We start from the raw sequence: 16,648 nt of genomic DNA, 5'->3' as shown, positions 1-16,648 counted from the left end.
GTGAGGAACTAATAGAGATTATACACAGTAAATAGCAGACTTAGTGTTCAAACCTAAGTTTGATTGATCGCAAAGTCTACGTCTTTCCACCAATCCTAAGAGGATAAAACTTCCTCCTACGTCCACACTCTATCCCTGATGTCAGTAATCTTCTTATTGTGCAGACACCTGGTAGAGGACCCTATCTCCCTGGAGCCCTGACTACCTCCGTTTATATGAATCAGCTTCTACCCTCCAGGCCCTAGGAATTGTGGGAACCTAGGATGCCACCAGCTGGAGACAGGCTGGGCCCAGCAGGTGGAAAAGACACAATGAAAGAGAAGGAATCAGCTGGACCATGTTGGAAAGTTAAATGTACAAAGCAGAGTAAATATTTTAGTGGGAGATTTGCCATAATTCAAAAAATATTTTATGAGGTAAAATAAATGAAAATAAATGACATAAATATATTTCAGATGGAATGTTTATTTTTAATAAATACATTTTCAAATGGAAATGTATTTATTAAAAACCTAGTGGAGTCTAGTTTTTTCCCTCTCACAGGTGACCAAACAGGCTGAGAGAGATCCAGTGATTTGCCCAAGATCACACACTTCATGAGTTTATTATTAATGCAGCCTTTCACTATATTAAAAATTATAGCTAGTTTCCTTTTACACTCAATGTATTCAGCATTTGTGAATAACTTTTTTATCAGGTTGTTAGACTGTTCTGCTCTAAATGATCAGTTAAAGAAAAATCAATGTAACAATCAGACTAGCCTGTTCTCTTTTGTTTGTTTGGTTTTGGGTTTTCTTGAGACAGAGTCTTGCAATGTTGCCCAGGTGGGACTTGAACTCTCAGTCGATTCTCCTGCCTCAGCCTCCTGAGTAGCTAGGATTATAGGCTCATAACACTGTGTCCAGCTGAAACTGACGTATTTTCAACTCACAAATAGTATTTTTCTCCTAAACAGATAGCCTAAGTAGCTATTATGATTTTTTTCCAACATATTTTTAAATGGACTTTTAAAAAGCCTAATTTTGAAGAGATTTTCCTCAACCAAATTTACTGTTTTATTTTATCATTAAAATGATTTAAACACTAAAACCATTTTAATGACCCTGTTTGTTAACATCTGTTCATTTTGCCTCTGTCTCGGGTCCCTTCCAGTTCTGAAAGTTTGTGATTCTAAAAAAATCAAGCCCAGCTTGTTTTCTAGGTCAAGTAGGCCAAGAGCTGGACTCCAACTCTCCTGCCTTCTGGTGTACGTGGCCAGCTGACTATCCTGTTTCATTTGCAGTAATTGTATATGCCAACAAGATGGCTCTCAAAGGGGGCTTTCTAATCCACCAGCTCCACGCCACCTGGGAATAGGAGAAGAAGACTATCTTGCTGAATGCTCATAGGCAGTAGAATGAAGGGTTGGGTGAATGACATGCTTGAGGATTCTGAACTCCAGGAAACATTCTCCAGTTCTTAGACACGAGCGTCCTCACGTCCATCCATTAGCATCTGCATAGGATGTGAGAAAGGTGTACACACCTGTTGGCAAGGATTGAGCAGCAAACCTTGTGGACCAAACTGGGGTTACCCTCCAGGAAAGAGCTGGAAGGAAAAGGGAACTGTAAACCATGTGTTTTTTAATAAAGGAAAAGTGGCAAATGACATAGGCTGTAAGGCAGACTGTGGCGGACAACATCTCAACCCATCCTAACCCAACTCAAATCCTCCTGTGGGAGCATCCTCAACAGGTGTCACCACCATTATGGAAATCACTACCTCAGCTTTAGCAACGGAATAGTTGCTGCTTTCATTTCTCAGTGCATTTGAAACATGGCATGAATAACGACCTTGAGTGCCCATTCCTACTACCCAATCACATGTTCATTTTCTGCCATGACTGCTTGTCACGCACCAGATGGAGAGCAAGTGAAACAACAGGGCCTTCTAGCTTCTGAATTGGTAAAACACATTCAGCAAGGAAGTAGAGTTTCATATTTTTGGAGAGACTGGCAACTAGGCTGAAAAGGGAAGGTGGGGACACAAATGAAGGTAAAAAAGTAAGAATTCTTACAGATCCATAAAAATTCACCTCATGTGAGAGCATAATCTTCTCTTTGTATCTTTCTTCACACCCTGGGCAACAAATATTTCAAAACTTAAACCTGGGAATAAATTTACTTGCTTGCTCTTCTCTCAGATAAATGATGTTGCAGCTCAGAAAGGGCCACAACAATGCACCTCTTCTCAGTCAGAGCAGCTTAACAAGCCTCAGTGAGTCTTCAACTCCTTTCGACTAAAGAGAAAAGCACAATACATTTGGGTTGTATTGAATTATCTACCTAGGCCCATGTCTCTGGCTTGCTTCCTGCAAGATCTTTGTATCTTCCAGGGCACTAGAGCATTTCCTAACACAATGGAGAGGCTCACTGAGGATGTTTTGGACTTACCAACACCAAACTCCAGAGTCCTTTCTCTACCACTACAGTGGGATCCTCAGCTTTGTATCATGAAGCCACTTCCTAAAGTTCAAGTACTTGCTTCAGGAGTTAAGGAATGGGCTTGGGGGCTGAACATCTTTCAAGTACTTAATCACTTGTTTACCAAGGGCAGCCACAAGTTGTCTGGCAAGCAGACCACAGTGCTTTGTGTAAACCTCTCTCTCCTAGAACAGGGAAAGAGGAGACAGGAATAAGAGTGGCCTGACAACACTGCCACAGCCTCCAAAGAATACCTCAACATTTTCTCAGGCCCTCAGTGGCACAGCATGTTTCACAGAATTAAAGGACAAGGAAGACTCTAGAAAATTTCTTTCAGGGAGAAGAAAATTGCGTTCAAAGAGAGTGTCATATTTAAATAAAGGCCTCAGCAATGAGCATAGAAGCCATATTCCTTAATTTCTAGCATTCTGCTCTTTGTAATTCAACACACTGGCTCAATTAAAAAAAATTCTAAACTTTCAGATATTAAAAATAGCTATAGGTTAATTGAATTAATGACTAGATGACAGAATGGAGGGTTTATGACATGTTTTCCAGTCCCTCTCATGAAAATATCATACTACATTTGTTCAACTAAAAACAAAATTCAACTAAATATAATTTTAAGCAAAATAGTCAATGTTGGCCAAAATATCACCTGGAACTTCTCAAGTTCACTTCAGACTTGTCAGAGAACCAGAATTGATTGCTATATTAAGTCAATTGACTAAGTTTAACCTGCTGAAGTAGCCTTTATCCTCTTTGGTTTGCAAAGAAAAATCTCATGATTTAGCATGAACGGCTAAAAATAAGCTGCAGGTTTCATTTTCCGTTGTTCAGTATGGTTTTGAAACTAAAAGGTGCAAAACTATGAGATTCACCAACGACTACGGAAAGTCAACGATTAAAATTGTCACCTTTCTAGCATACGATCCTGGTTGCCAACTCAGCCAGGCCCGAGAAATGTGCACCGCTGTCCCTCTCATCACGGTCTCTTGAGATGAGTCCCTCTAATAACTAAGGCACAGTTGGAAGCTGGGGGCTGAGGCCAGTCCTGGGGTAGCAGTGGCTTGTGAGTGTATTGTCACATCCGGACAGGATGCCGCACAGACTTCAGCCCATATGCTCAGCCTCCATCTTAGGTGATGCTGGGGACTCCTCTGCAGAACCTGGGAGTAAATACAGCTCGAGTTTCATTAAGATAGGACTCCGAAGGTGGTGAGTGCAGCGAGTCCCTCTTGACCTAAATGCCCATGACCTTGTGCAATTCCATACTGCCAACCTAGGGAGCTCACAATAAATTTAGTTTCAAAACTGTCTTTCCAGGGCCAAGTCTGGCAAAAAGGTGTTTGACAGAGACGTAAATGCTTCAAAGAGAAGGCAGCCATCTCACTCTGTAGCATTCAGCTGTGGCACAAGGCCTGGAGACAGCAACGCTGTTAAAAGAAAGCCCTCGGCTGAATGAGATTGAAAGGGGGTAAAGAAGGGTTAATCTTCTTCCATTAAAGGAGGGCCTATTTAGTGAAGGTGAAGAGTATAATCTGTATGAAGAGCAGAGCAAAGAGCCATTCCAGAAAAGAAATTATGGCACAGGGGCGAGAAGGATGATTTGTCCTCGATTTTCACCATGAGACCATTGCTTAGATCTGAATCTACCCAGCTTTGAAGTTACGGTCTCAGGGAGGGGCAAATGGGGCACATTCATATTCAGTGCTGGCATACTTGAGCTCTGATTCCATCCGAAATGGGCTCTCAGTCTCTGAGAAGCAGAGGGTGCGGCCAAAGCCAGCAGGACATTGTAGACTTCAAACCACAAGTTAGAAGGCAGCAAAATAAACAGCAGGAGTTGCTCATAAGGGAGAAGCTGGGGATAAATCCCCCTCCTCAGGGTGGGAAAACCTCGTTTTAAACATAGTTTAAAAAACTTTTTAAAAGTTTTAATACCTTTTTTTGTGAAATAGCATAAGATGTACAAGTTATACAGTGTCTACTTTCTCCACCTTCCCCCAGTGATGTCTTACATAGCTGTAGTACTTGGTCTAAACCCAGAAACAGACTCTGGTATAGTTCAAATAAACACAGATACAGTCTTATGTGATTTTGCCAGTTTTTACATGCACTCTGTGTGTGTGTGTACCTGTATGTCTACAGTTCTATGCAACGCATCACACGTGCAGGCTGGAGTAATGACCATCACCATCAGAACAGAGAATAGTCACCACCACAGTTCCCTGAGCTCCTCCTCTAATAATCACATCCTCCAACCTAACTCCTGACAATCACTGATCTGTTCTCTATCACTGTGTGTGTGTGTGTGTGTTTTTTTTTTTTTTTTTTTTTTTGCTTGTTGAGACAGAGTCTTGCTCTGTCACCCAGGTTGGGGTACAATGGCACCATCATGGCTCACTGAAGCCTCAAACTCCTGTACTCAAGCAATGCTCCCATCTCAGCCTCTCAAGTAGCTGAGACCACTGGTGTACAACACCATATCCAGCTAGTTTTTAAAATTTTTGCAGAGGTGGGGTCTCCCTGTGTTGCCCTGGCTGGTCTCAAACTCCTGGGCACTCCTGCCTCGGCCTCCCAAAGTGCTGGGATTACAAGCATAAGCCACCGGGCCTGGCCTATCACTATAATTTTGTCAGTCCAAGAACGTTTTCTAAATGGAATCATGTAGCATATAATTCTTTGAGATTGGCTTTCAGCATAATGCCCTTATAATCCATTTGAATTGTATGTAAAGAGCACGTGCATGTTTATTGCTGACTAGTATTTCAAGGTGTGGATGTACCAGCGTGTTACCCACTAACTTGCTGAAAAACATCTGGCTATTTTCCAGTTTTTAGGTATTACAAATAAAGCTGCTATAAATGTTCATGTAAAGTTAATTGCGTGACCATAAGTTTTCATTTCTCTTGTGTAAATACCCATGAGTAGGATTGCTGGATCATGTGGTAAGTGTATGTTTAACTTTTATAAGAAACTGCCAAACTGTTTCCTAGAGTGGCTGTACCATTTTACATTCCTACAGGCAATGTAGGAGAGATCCAGTGTCCTTACATGTTTGCCAGCATTTGGTAACCTCAGTAATTTTTATTTTTGTATCTACTAGATGTATAGGGGCTCCTTTTGATGGGCCACAGTCAAGAAGGCAGTTAAACTCTGTGGCCTTCCAAGCTTAGCTGGGGTAACCGCAGACGTCTCTCATTGCTCCAGTTTTCCTGGTAGCTGTCTACACAGCAGTTTGGGCTGTCTGGCACTTACATGATGGAAAATGGGGTGGTCTCTCTGGATGGGGGGGTGAGTCTTCCAGTTTGCCCAGTTGCTCTTGACTGCAGTGGTGGGACATTGCTATCTGGGGATGCTGAGACTCTTTGAGGCAGTGCCTCTTGGACCAGCAGGAAGACTTGATACCAGTGGCACATGCTCCCATGGGGTGGGGCAGGTGAAATGACAGCTGTGGGGCAGGAACAGAGTTTGCCTGGGCCAGGGTCTTCCTGTAGCTTTGGACAGAGGCTGTGTGAATACTTTTAATTTCTCAGGTTAGATCGTTATTAGCATAGTGTGAGAGGAAGTGGGACATGGAATCAATGTAGAGAGGCAAGGGTGGGACCACCAGTGGCACTTGTCAAATCTTGGGACCCACTGAACAATCTTTGCCCTTGAACTTTGTACTCTGTGACCACCCAAGACTCTCCAGCAGCATGTGGACACGTTGTCTGGATGCCATGGAACTCCTATTTTTGTCTCCTGTGGGTGAGATTTGGAAGCACTGCTGTCACCACCACATGGGCTTTCCTGGCCCAGGGGTCCAGGTCTCATGAGCAATTAGAATGTCATCTGAGTATCAGAAGGTGCCTCATTCAAGAAAGTTGTGCAGGACAAGGTGATGGGTCTTACATAGGGCAAACATTATAGTGAGGACTTGAACTGGCCCAGCCATTCTTGGAAAGTCACCCTCCATCTGATTCAAGGTACCTCTGGTTCAAGGGAGGTTGTAGACTTTGCCAGAACTCTTACTCATCATGACCCTGGAGCCATGAGTTTGGACCAGGAGGCCAAGAATCAGGAGAGTAGCGATCCTGAACAGGGACACCCTTGAGATAATGGAGACGTGCATGGGGCAGTGAAGCTTGGGGATCATCCTCAAAATTCCCTGGTGGCTAAGCCCTGGGAGGGTCCTGTGGAGGAGCTCCTGTGGGTTCTGGCTCTTGTGTGTCACCAGGTGCCTTTGCAGGGGATTGACATAGACGTAGGCATGGAGGAACCTAAAGTTGATTTCTAGAACCTGAACATGAACTGGGGATGGTAGGGAGCTGAGCAATCTGTCCAGGCAGAACTTGAAAGTCAAGTGATGCCATGGTGGGCTCTGGAAGTTGAGGCGGTGGAATGAGAGGAAGCCGGGCAGATACCGTCAGGCAATCAGTGGGTGTGGGTTGATGGGTTTCAGCAGGGTTATGCAGTCAGGATGAATAGTCAGACTTCCTCTTAGAAGGTGGTGAGAGTTTAAAGAAATTGGTTTTTTGTTCATTATGGTCTCTGCTATAATTGTTTTTTGCATTGTTTCCTAATTTCCATTTTCAGGTTCCTCCTGCTCCGGCCTGCCTCCTCTTAGGCTGTGCTTCTACTCACCTGCTGTCAGAAGGCAGCCCAGCACACAGCACCTTTCAGATTTAAAAAGGCAGGCACAGCTTGGGGCAGGTACTGTGAGGTCACACAGTGGGACTCCATCCTTGAGGCTAATTCCTCTGCAGCTGCCCTCGAGCTCTTGCTTGTCTTCCTTTCAATTCATCCCTGCCTTGACCTCAAATTTGCCCACACATTTTAGTCTGGCACTTGCCCTGACCCTGCTCCGCTGTCTTGGTTTCTGACCCCAGATCCCACCTCCTACTCTGCTTTTGTGGCACTGATCACATGGATGCTGCCTGCACGGCTGCCCTCTGTTCTCCTGGGTCCAGCTTCTTCAGTGCTACCACCTCAGGGATCAGGGCACACCATGGTCTGGCCCCACTAGGTGACCAAGATGGGCACTTGGGTCCCTCGCTAGGTCTAGGCTGCCCAAGAGTGTCTTGAAGTATGGGCATGCCTATCTGAGGGCAGGTAAAAGCTCCTTGGCTGAGACAGGAGGTTGCCTCAGGGGTCAATCTTCTCACTGGTGCCTTTTGTCTCTTACCCAAAGGTTGGGTGACTCTGGGCCCTTTGTCTAGTTCAATCTTTGCCACTAAATCTCTGAGTGACCACCAGGAAGTAAATGAACCATTATGGGACTCAGTAATTTCATGTGTACAATACGGTTTCTTGCCTAGCTAATAATCTTTTTACTACATCATATCACAGTTAAAGGAAACTCTAAAAATCAGAAGCCAAAAAAAGGCTTTAAGTTAAATTCTGGTATAGATATACTAGCTTAGAGTTTCCTATTTTTTTTGTCTAATAAATGTTTGCCAACTGAATATTTGTTGAACTAAATGCAGCATGTCAATAGTTCTCAGGCATTAATGCAGAAGAATTGGGAGGGCAGATTAAAATGCATATCCCCAGGCTCCTCCTCAGAGCTTCCAATACCACTGGGGCCTAGCAGCATGCATTTTAATATGAGAAATGAAAAAAGACCGAGGTTTTGAAATAGACACTGGTACCTTTCTAGAGGCCAATTCACCAATATGCATTAGAAACTTTAAAAATAGTAGAACACTAAAGTCTATCAAAATGTCCAACAACAAAAAATTGATACATTAAAATGTATCAGTGCAATGGAAACACAGCCATTAAAAATCATGTTTTCAAAGACCATTTAGTGATTTGGTAAAACGTTTACAACATAATGTTAAATGGGGGCAAAACACCACATAAAATACCATCTCAACAATTTTTAACATTTTGATGTATTTTTTCCAATTTTTTCTTGTATATATTATTCTCTCCTTTTAAAAAGGAGAGAATGGGGTGGGGTTGGGGTGAGGGGTTATACTAATGCTCTTTTGGACAAAGATGAGGGCTCCACTCTCTCCACTCTGGCTTGGGAGGCACTACCCAAGGTCAATGCCTCCGTGGAGTAATTTCCAAGCCTCCTTGTCCCAATACACTAAGAGCCCCATAGAATGCCAGGAATCATCTTCTTTTGGCAGAGAGATGACTCATCCATCTTTCCTCAAAGGTTTCAGTGAACCCCAGGTTAAATGTCCCTGTGAATAAGATCAGAAGCCTCTCAGTGGGGATGACCTAGAATCAAATATGCTTTGGCTAGTTAGAAGTTGTGCTAAGGCTCCCAGATGAAAGTCAATTTAGAAAGACAAAAAAATATTTAAAATAACAAAAATAACAATATCAAAAGTCAAAGCACCAATACTGACCATAATTATGATGATTTTTTTTAATCAACACTTTTTTTTTTGCTCTGTTGCCTAGGCTGGAGTACAGTGGCCCAATCTTGGCTCACCACAACCTCCGCCTCCTGGGTTCAAGCAATTCTCATACCTCAGTCTCCCAAGAAGCTGGGATTACAGGCATGTGCCACCAAGCCTGGCTAATTTTTGTATTTTTAGTAGAGACAGGGCTTCGTGATGTTGGCTGGTCTGGTCTTGAACTCCTGGCCTCAAGAAATCTGCCCACTTTGGCCTCCCAAAGTGCTGGGATGACAGGGTGAGCCACCGCGCCCGGCCTTTATCAACGCTTTACCTTGATGTGCACTTTTCTAAGCTGCCCAAATCATTTTGCATATATCACCTACTTATTCTGACAGAGTCTCAGCATTACATTTTCTAACGATACTATTTTGGAGGTAGGAGGGAGCTTGAAAGTTCTGATGAAAACCAGAAACTTCTTGAGTTAAAAACAAAACCCTGAAGTGTGGTATTTTCCAACTTGGTTCTTGACAAGAAATTAGGGGATTTCAGTGTGAGAAATTATAAAGCCCTATTACTATGAATTCTTAGTTTTGGTGAATATGATGTGGTATTTCTGCCAAACTCTCTAAGGAGAGTGACAGAACATTCATGATGCTGACCCATGGGGAGAAAGGAGCTTGCACATCTGTGCTATGACAATTCTAAAACCTCAGGGATTAAAATACCCAACTAGTGTAAGAGCTGCCTGTGTGAGACTGTGTGCTCAGTCCACATCTGCTCATCATGGCTCAACAAGGCCAGGCTCAGATCTTTAGATAACTTAAGCTCTGAAAAGACTACAGTGCCTCAAATTTGAATTATTACTCCTATGTGAAATTAAAATAGAAAAAAATAACAAAATGCAAAATTAAGGTTAAGAAAGCTCAACAACGTCTAACTTTTCCCAGACTGTCTACTTTGATGCTTTTTTTGAAATGTCAAATATCAAAATATTTACAAAATGTGTGTTTGTACACAATCCTGCTTTGCTGGTGTTGTCTGTGAGGTCACTCAGCATCCAGTGGTCACAGGGATCTATGGCTTTCTTTCAAACACCAAGTGTTGAACAGTAATGAAATTCTGGTACCTGATGTGGTGGTCTCACGCCCCTTCCTGTAGTAATATGCAGCTAGAAATTAGAAATCAGGAGGCTGGCCCCTCCCCCAACCCTAACACCATTCATATGTCAACTCCTGCTTACTTAGTGCTTTGAGGAGTCATAACAGATGGTAGTTGAAATTAGCAAGCTGTGATTAGCCATTCTCCCACATGAATGGACCCTGACGTTGACTGAGACCTTTGGCTCTGCCCTTCTTGAAAGACTCTGTTAGGCTAGGACTTCCAGCAACACATCATCCCCATTTGGCTCCAGCTTTTGAAATCTGGCACATATTCTTTTTTTTTTTTTTTTTTTTTTTTTTTTGAGACGGAGTCTCGCTTTGTCATCCAGGCTGGAGTGCCGTGGCGCGATCTCGGCTCACTGCAAGCTCCGCCTCCCGGGTTCACGCCATTCTCCTGCCTCAGCCTCCCAGTAGCTGGGACTACAGGCGCCTGCCACCACACCCGGCTAATTTTTTTTTGTATTTTTAGTAGAGACAGGGTTTCACCGTGTTAGCCAGGATGGTCTCGATCTCCTGACCTCGTGATCCGCCCGCCTCGGCCTCCCGAAGTGCTGGGATTACAGGCGTGAGCCACCGCGCCCGGCCAAAATCTGGCACATATTCTTAATTTACTCCTTCAACTGCGCCCTTCTAGCCGGCACTGTATTCCTCATTCACCTGGTCTTTTTTTTCTGAGATGGAGTTTCTCTCATGCTGCCCAGGCTGGAGTGCAATGGTGAGATCTCAGCTCACTGCAACTTCTGCCTCCTGGGTTCAGGCAATTCTCCTGCCTCAGCCTCCCAAGTAGCTGGGATTACAGGCGTGCGCCACAGTGCCTGGCTAATTTTGTATTATTATTATTATTATTATTATTATTTTTTAGTAGAGATGGGGTTTCACCGTGTTGGTCAGGCTGGTCTCAAACTCCTGATCTCAAGTGATCCACTCGCCTATGCCTCCAAAAATGCTGGGATTATAGGCGCGAGCCACCGCGCCCAGCCCAACCTGGTCTTATCATTAGCTTACACCACAGCTAGCAACCCTATCAATAGATACTTTCAGTTCCTAACAACTTGGAAAGACAGACTTTCAAAGGTTGAAGTATTTTTGCAGCAACTCATCTTGTTATTCTATTCCACTCCTCCTCAGCTCCATCCTGATGTGAGGGGACTGGGCAGAGGTTAGGCAGCCGTAACAGGAGAGTAGGCCAGGCATCAGCCTCTGTCAGATACCTGAGAAGCTGTGGCAAATTGGCCAGTAACAGGCATCCCCACACAATAGACAATATGTGCTCTTCAGGGTGTGGATGTGGGTGCCAGAAAGGTCAAGTCCAGGGGCAAAAGTCAATCAGAAACCAGAATGTTTAGTCAGATATTGACAAAACTAGAGAACTAGGTACCAGGCACCTCAGACTTGAGTTCATTTTTATCTCACACCTTTAAGTTTGGGGCGTCACAAGGCACCCATCATATGGTTTCTATTCACCAATGAGGGGAATACTTCGCCAACATCAACAATGGTTAGAAGGTTACATAAAATGTTAAACTTATTAACAGTTCTCCAAATAGAGCTTACAACTTTACCACTTGTTATTTCAGTAAATGTTTTGAAACTTTTCCTGAAAATGAAAAGCTAGACATATATATCACATCCTTTGGGGCAGCATTAATAGCCCCAGCCTGAGACTTTTTAGTCTACTTTTAAATGTTTCTCGGTTGGGCCCGGTGGCTCACACCTGTTATCCTAGCACTTTGGGAGGCCAAGGTGGGTGGATTGCTTGAGCCCAGGAGTTCAAGACCAGCCTGGGCAACATGGTGAAACCTTGTTTCTACAAAAAATACAAAAATTAGCCAGGCATGGTGACGCATTCCTGTAGTCTCAGCTACTTGGGAAGATCGCTTGAACCTGAGAAGTTGAGGCTGCAGTGAGCCATGATTGCGCCACTGTACTCCAGCCTGGGTGACAGAGTGAAACCCTGTCTCAAAGAAAAAAAAAAGTTTCTTGGCTGGGCGCGGTGGCTCATGTCTGTAATCTCGGCACTTTGGGAGACCAAGGCCGGCAGATCACGAGGTCAAGAGATCAAGACCATCCTGGCCAACATGGTGAAACCCCAACTCTACTATAAAATACAAAAATTAGCTGGGTGTGGTGGTGCACGCCTGTAGTCCCAGCTACTTGGGTGGCTAAGGCAGTAAAATCACTTGAACCTGGGAGGCAGAGGTTGCAGTGAACTGAGATCATGCTGATGTACTCCAGCCTGGCAATAGAGTGAGACTCTGTCTAAAAAAAAAAGAAAAGAAAAGAAAAGAAAAAAACAGTTTCTCTAATAATTTGGTTTAAAGGTCTCACCTTAGGGAATTTTTCCCCGATCAAGTATCTCAAGACCTGGAGCAGATTAGGTAGGATACATTTCCAAAGCCTCCAGAAGCAGAGAAAACTACAAGCTAAGGAAGTCAAGAGCTTTCCTACAGACTACTGGGGCTCCTAGTTGGGGAAGCAGAATTCTGTCACAATTCCAACTAATATGACTAGATCCAGGAAGGAGACAAAGCCGGTATAGTCCTAGACCAAGAGGATACTGAGGGGAAAAATAAGGAGAAGGAAATAAGGAAAATGTCCTTCGTGGTTCACTGGCCATGGGCAACATGATGGTGCTCACTCAGGGTCATAATGGACAGAGGTGTTGAGAAATCTCATCCATTGCATCTTGCGCTCATGGCCAGATGTTACCTAAGAGTGTCAGTCAGGAAAATCTAAATGTGGATGATTTTTTTACTTATCCCACTGTTTCTATGCAACTTTATCCTTGAGAGTCTCCAAGTTTCTTTTATGTGCTGTGCCAGAGAGAACTACTTCTTCTTTAGAAACCCTCCAGAGCTGTCACTGCTAAGTGGCTGCCCCATCAGGGACTACATTTCCCAGACTCCTCTGTGGTTAGTTGTGGTCATGTGATGGAGTTTTAGCCAATGGAATGTGAGTAGAAGTAATACGCACCACTTCTAGGCAGGGCCCATAAAAAACTCCCATGTGCACCTTTTCACGCTCTTTTCTTACTTCACTGAGGAGTGGAGACACCCCCAGGCGACCTTGAAAACCACATGCTGCAGAAGGCAAAGCCCCTTTCTACCTGTGTCTCTGAATGAATGCATGAAAAACAGTTGCCCCACTGACCTGTACTGTTACATAAGCAAGAAATAAACTATTGTGTTTGAGCCACTATAGATTTGGGGTTCTATTATAACAATTAGCCTATCCTAATATTGTTTTTGATACAGCTATTATCATTGTGTACAGAAATCTCTGTGCCCTTTCCCCCTTTCTTTTTTTTTTTTTTTTTTTTTTTTTTTTTTTGAGACGGAGTCTTGCTCTGTCACCCAGGCTGGAGTGCAGTGGCCGGATCTCAGCTCACTGCAAGCTCCGCCTCCCGGGTTTACGCCGTTCTCCTGCCTCAGCCTCCCCAGTAGCTGGGACTACAGGCGCCCGCCACCTCGCCCGGCTAGTTTTTTTGTATTTTTTAGTAGAGACGGGGTTTCACCGTGTTAGCCGGGATCGTCTCTCGATCTCCTGGCCTCGTGATCCGCCCGTCTCGGCCTCCCAAAGTGCTGGGATTACAGGCTTGAGCCACCGCGCCCGGCCCCCTTTCCTCCTTTCTTTAAATCTTACCGTAAACTGAAAAAGGAGAATTGGGAGACTTAAATTTAAGTAGCTGTTGGGGACAAATGACACTTACCAAATTAGTGGTCACAACATTCAGATCTCAGAGCCACAAGAACAGGAGTACAGCAGAGCCTCACTTGAAGACCACCTAATATATTAAAGTAAAACAAAAAGTAAAACATAAGGCCTATAAAACAGATATTTTAGTGTGTGACAGTTAATTTCCAAAGGGAGTTGTCCGTTTACAAAGGAATATGCCACTGTTTTCCAGTAAATGACAAACTTCCTTACTGCCTTTAAAATGAGACTTACGCCTCCCCACTCCCAATAATTTTAACATAGAATTTCTGAAGAACACATCTTCTCTGATACGTCAGCTGTACGAAGACTAGATGCTGACTCAGGGGATGACTTTAGAAGCCAGGAAAATCAGGGTATGATTTCTATGCCTGTGTGCCGTTCTCATGTACATGTCAAAACTTTTCTCTTGGGAACTTAACTTTCTTGGGTAGGAACTTCCAGAGGCTGTGAAATTACAGGCTTTGTGAAGAACTATGAGTTTGTAGTCAAAGTTAAAACAGACACATTGTGTCTTTGTGTTTAATGTCATCTGAGATACAATGGCACAAGTAGGAATGAAAATAAGTCCTCTGTAAACAGGGCAATAAGATAATGTAGGTTCATACACGGAACAATCAGAAACGTGTGCAGTAAAGGCAGCACGGTTGTGTGCATCTTTTTACCAGGGCTGTCATCTTTTACCAGGTTAAGTGTGAAAATACCGTTTGATGGCACAGGACACGTATTTGCCTAGAACAGGGTTTATTTTTACGTCTGATCGCTCAGTATAAGATCTAGGAAGCAAACAATCCAGAACTCTGAACAAACATTCTGACCGTCTGAAACAGAGTACTCAGGTGAGGGGAGGAAGAGGAGGCAAAACAAGAGGGTTGACAGGGAAAGGCATCAGTTGGGCCATTCTTCCCTGGGTTTCCGTCTTAGTATTGTTCTTTTTTTTTTTTTTGCATTCTTTTCTGATCCTGTGGAGAAGAGAGATATCAGATCCCTTTGGGGCCGTATTTAGAGGGTCTCCCAAATGCAGTCCCTACTCCCAACTCTGGGCTGGGGCTTGGCAAGCTGTAGGCGTCAGGGAACAAGATGGCGCCCTACGGTGAAGGGCGCTGAGTGAGGGGGTGCCAAAAGTGGGCCTTCACTTACTCGGAGGCGCTGGCTCCTCTGAAGCCCAGACGCTGCCAACTCCCTGGGCCCAGGAGTCACAACCGCTTTCGTGCCCTGGGTTCTTCACTTCTTGTGGCGATCAGCTCCACATATTTTTCTGATGATGTCACCCATTCTGACTTCCTACATTTTGAAAGTTGATCTACAAGTAAAATCTTTCGTGAGGCTTAAAAAAAAGAAGAAAAGAAATAAAAGGTGTGCTGTAGGGAGATGGAGAGGAGGAGAAAGGCCGTTGCCTCTTTATTTTGAGATTTGCTGCAGCTGCGAGTGCCACTCCCCAGCTAGTTTCCTGGCTTCAGAGGGAGGCCAGTGGCCGGGCGTGGGTGACGTCAGGGCCAGGCCTGAGTCATCGCCAGCAGCCCGGCTGGGCTGCCCTGCCACTCGGAAGGGGACAAAAGGAACCTTTGATGTCCAGAGGCCCTCCTCTCAGCACACTCGCCGGCTCAGACCAGCAGGCCAGGAGAACATTCCTGCCGTCTCCCCACCCCCAGCCGCCCTTCCTACTTCCGGAACAGCCCCAGACAGATTCAACAAGGCCTCCCCAAAGGACATCACCCTCCTGCATGGCAGAGGCATGGCCGTGCTCTGTCAGAGAAGCAGGGAAGAAGAAGAGGCTGTTTCCCTGGGGACCTCTCATTGCCCCTCTGCCATCCCCCTTCTGTGTGGTGCCCACCTACTCAAGGAGTTGCAGTGGTATTGAAAGAGATGCGGAAAGGTGGAAGGCACTTTTGTCACCATCCCCGGGCAACTGCTGGTGGTCAGTCTATTCTCCTCTGCCTCTGTACTGTGGCCCTGGGCTTAGCTCCCTGCCCTAGGTGCCAACATGAACTAGCTCTTCCTGGATTTAAGACATGACTGCTCTTTAAAGGGGATATTTATATCTCAGTGCCTGGCCTGAGGCTTGGTAAATATCTGATGAATTAAGGAATGATAATTGCAAAATAAAATAGTAGAGGACACATATTAAATACTTAGAGTGAACATTCAAGCCTCTGTGCTTTATGAAGATTATTTCATTTATTGGTTATCACAACAAAAAAGCTGTGAGGTACGTACTATTAATAGTCTTAATGCTATAGAGGAGGAAATGGATGCTCAGAGAGGTTAAGACACTTTTCTGAAGCCTCACAGCTAGTTAGTTCGTGGCAGAGTCTGGATCATCTAATCTCACATCCTGTTTTCTTAATCACGGTGCTGAGTGGCTGGAGCGAATGAAGGAATATTGACCAAGGGCACCCTGGCCAGGAGAAAGGAGACAAGGATAAAGATGGGACTTGAAACCAAATCCTACAAGGAAACAGTGAAACAATTAGGAATGTTCTGGCAACATGGGCCTCAGGCCTTCTTACTGCGTCAACACCAGGTCTGAGGTTTGGCAACTGGGCGGGTTACTCAGCGTGGCCAGGAGGGCGAGTCAGTCATCAGGTTCAAGCGGGGATGAGAAACTAGGGAGGTCGGATGGACGCAGGTCTGTGGCATGCAAAATGCAAAATCCGAGAGCCACGGGGGACAGAGTACCTCGGCGGGAGCCAGAGTCCACGCTTGTCTTTTTGTTGCCTTCTGGCCTCATGGATATGGGTGGGAAGGTCAGTGAAATTAAAGGGATACATCTGGGGTAGACAAGAAGGCTACAGGAAGAAGGACATGACGGCACTCTCAAAGACTCTGGACTCAGAAAAAGAGTTGGAACTGTGGTGTGGTTTTAGAGTGCAGGAGCAACGGGAAGGGACAGGGAACAGATCTGGACCTGACAATGGTAGTTACTTTCTACTCTTAGCGCCCTCCTACCAGGAATCGGCTGCCTTTC

At 44.6% G+C, this 16,648-nt stretch overlaps 1 protein-coding gene across 7 annotated transcripts in view; it reads right to left on the bottom strand.

Moving 5' to 3' along the window:
* Window positions 1–16,648, bottom strand: part of ZBTB38 (zinc finger and BTB domain containing 38) — a 125,612-nt gene that overhangs the window by 67,557 nt on the left and 41,407 nt on the right. For 3 of the 7 annotated variants that reach the window (XM_050778004.1, XM_050778016.1, XM_050778028.1), the window contains exons 1-2: window positions 14,821–15,242; window positions 13,676–13,750 (exon numbers count right to left, since the gene is read on the bottom strand). The gene's annotated coding sequence lies outside the window, so the exon portion shown is untranslated. Of the gene's footprint in view, window positions 1–1,524; window positions 1,588–3,379; window positions 3,632–13,675; window positions 13,751–14,820; window positions 15,324–16,648 lie in introns of those variants that run through there. The other 4 variants (XM_050778023.1, XM_050778006.1, XM_050778019.1 and 1 more) reach the window with 4 other exon arrangements.

Source organism: Macaca thibetana, chromosome 2, assembly GCF_024542745.1.
Source record: "Macaca thibetana thibetana isolate TM-01 chromosome 2, ASM2454274v1, whole genome shotgun sequence".
Taxonomy (NCBI): domain Eukaryota; kingdom Metazoa; phylum Chordata; class Mammalia; order Primates; family Cercopithecidae; genus Macaca; species Macaca thibetana.
This window is presented reverse-complemented; position numbering and strand designations above follow the sequence as displayed.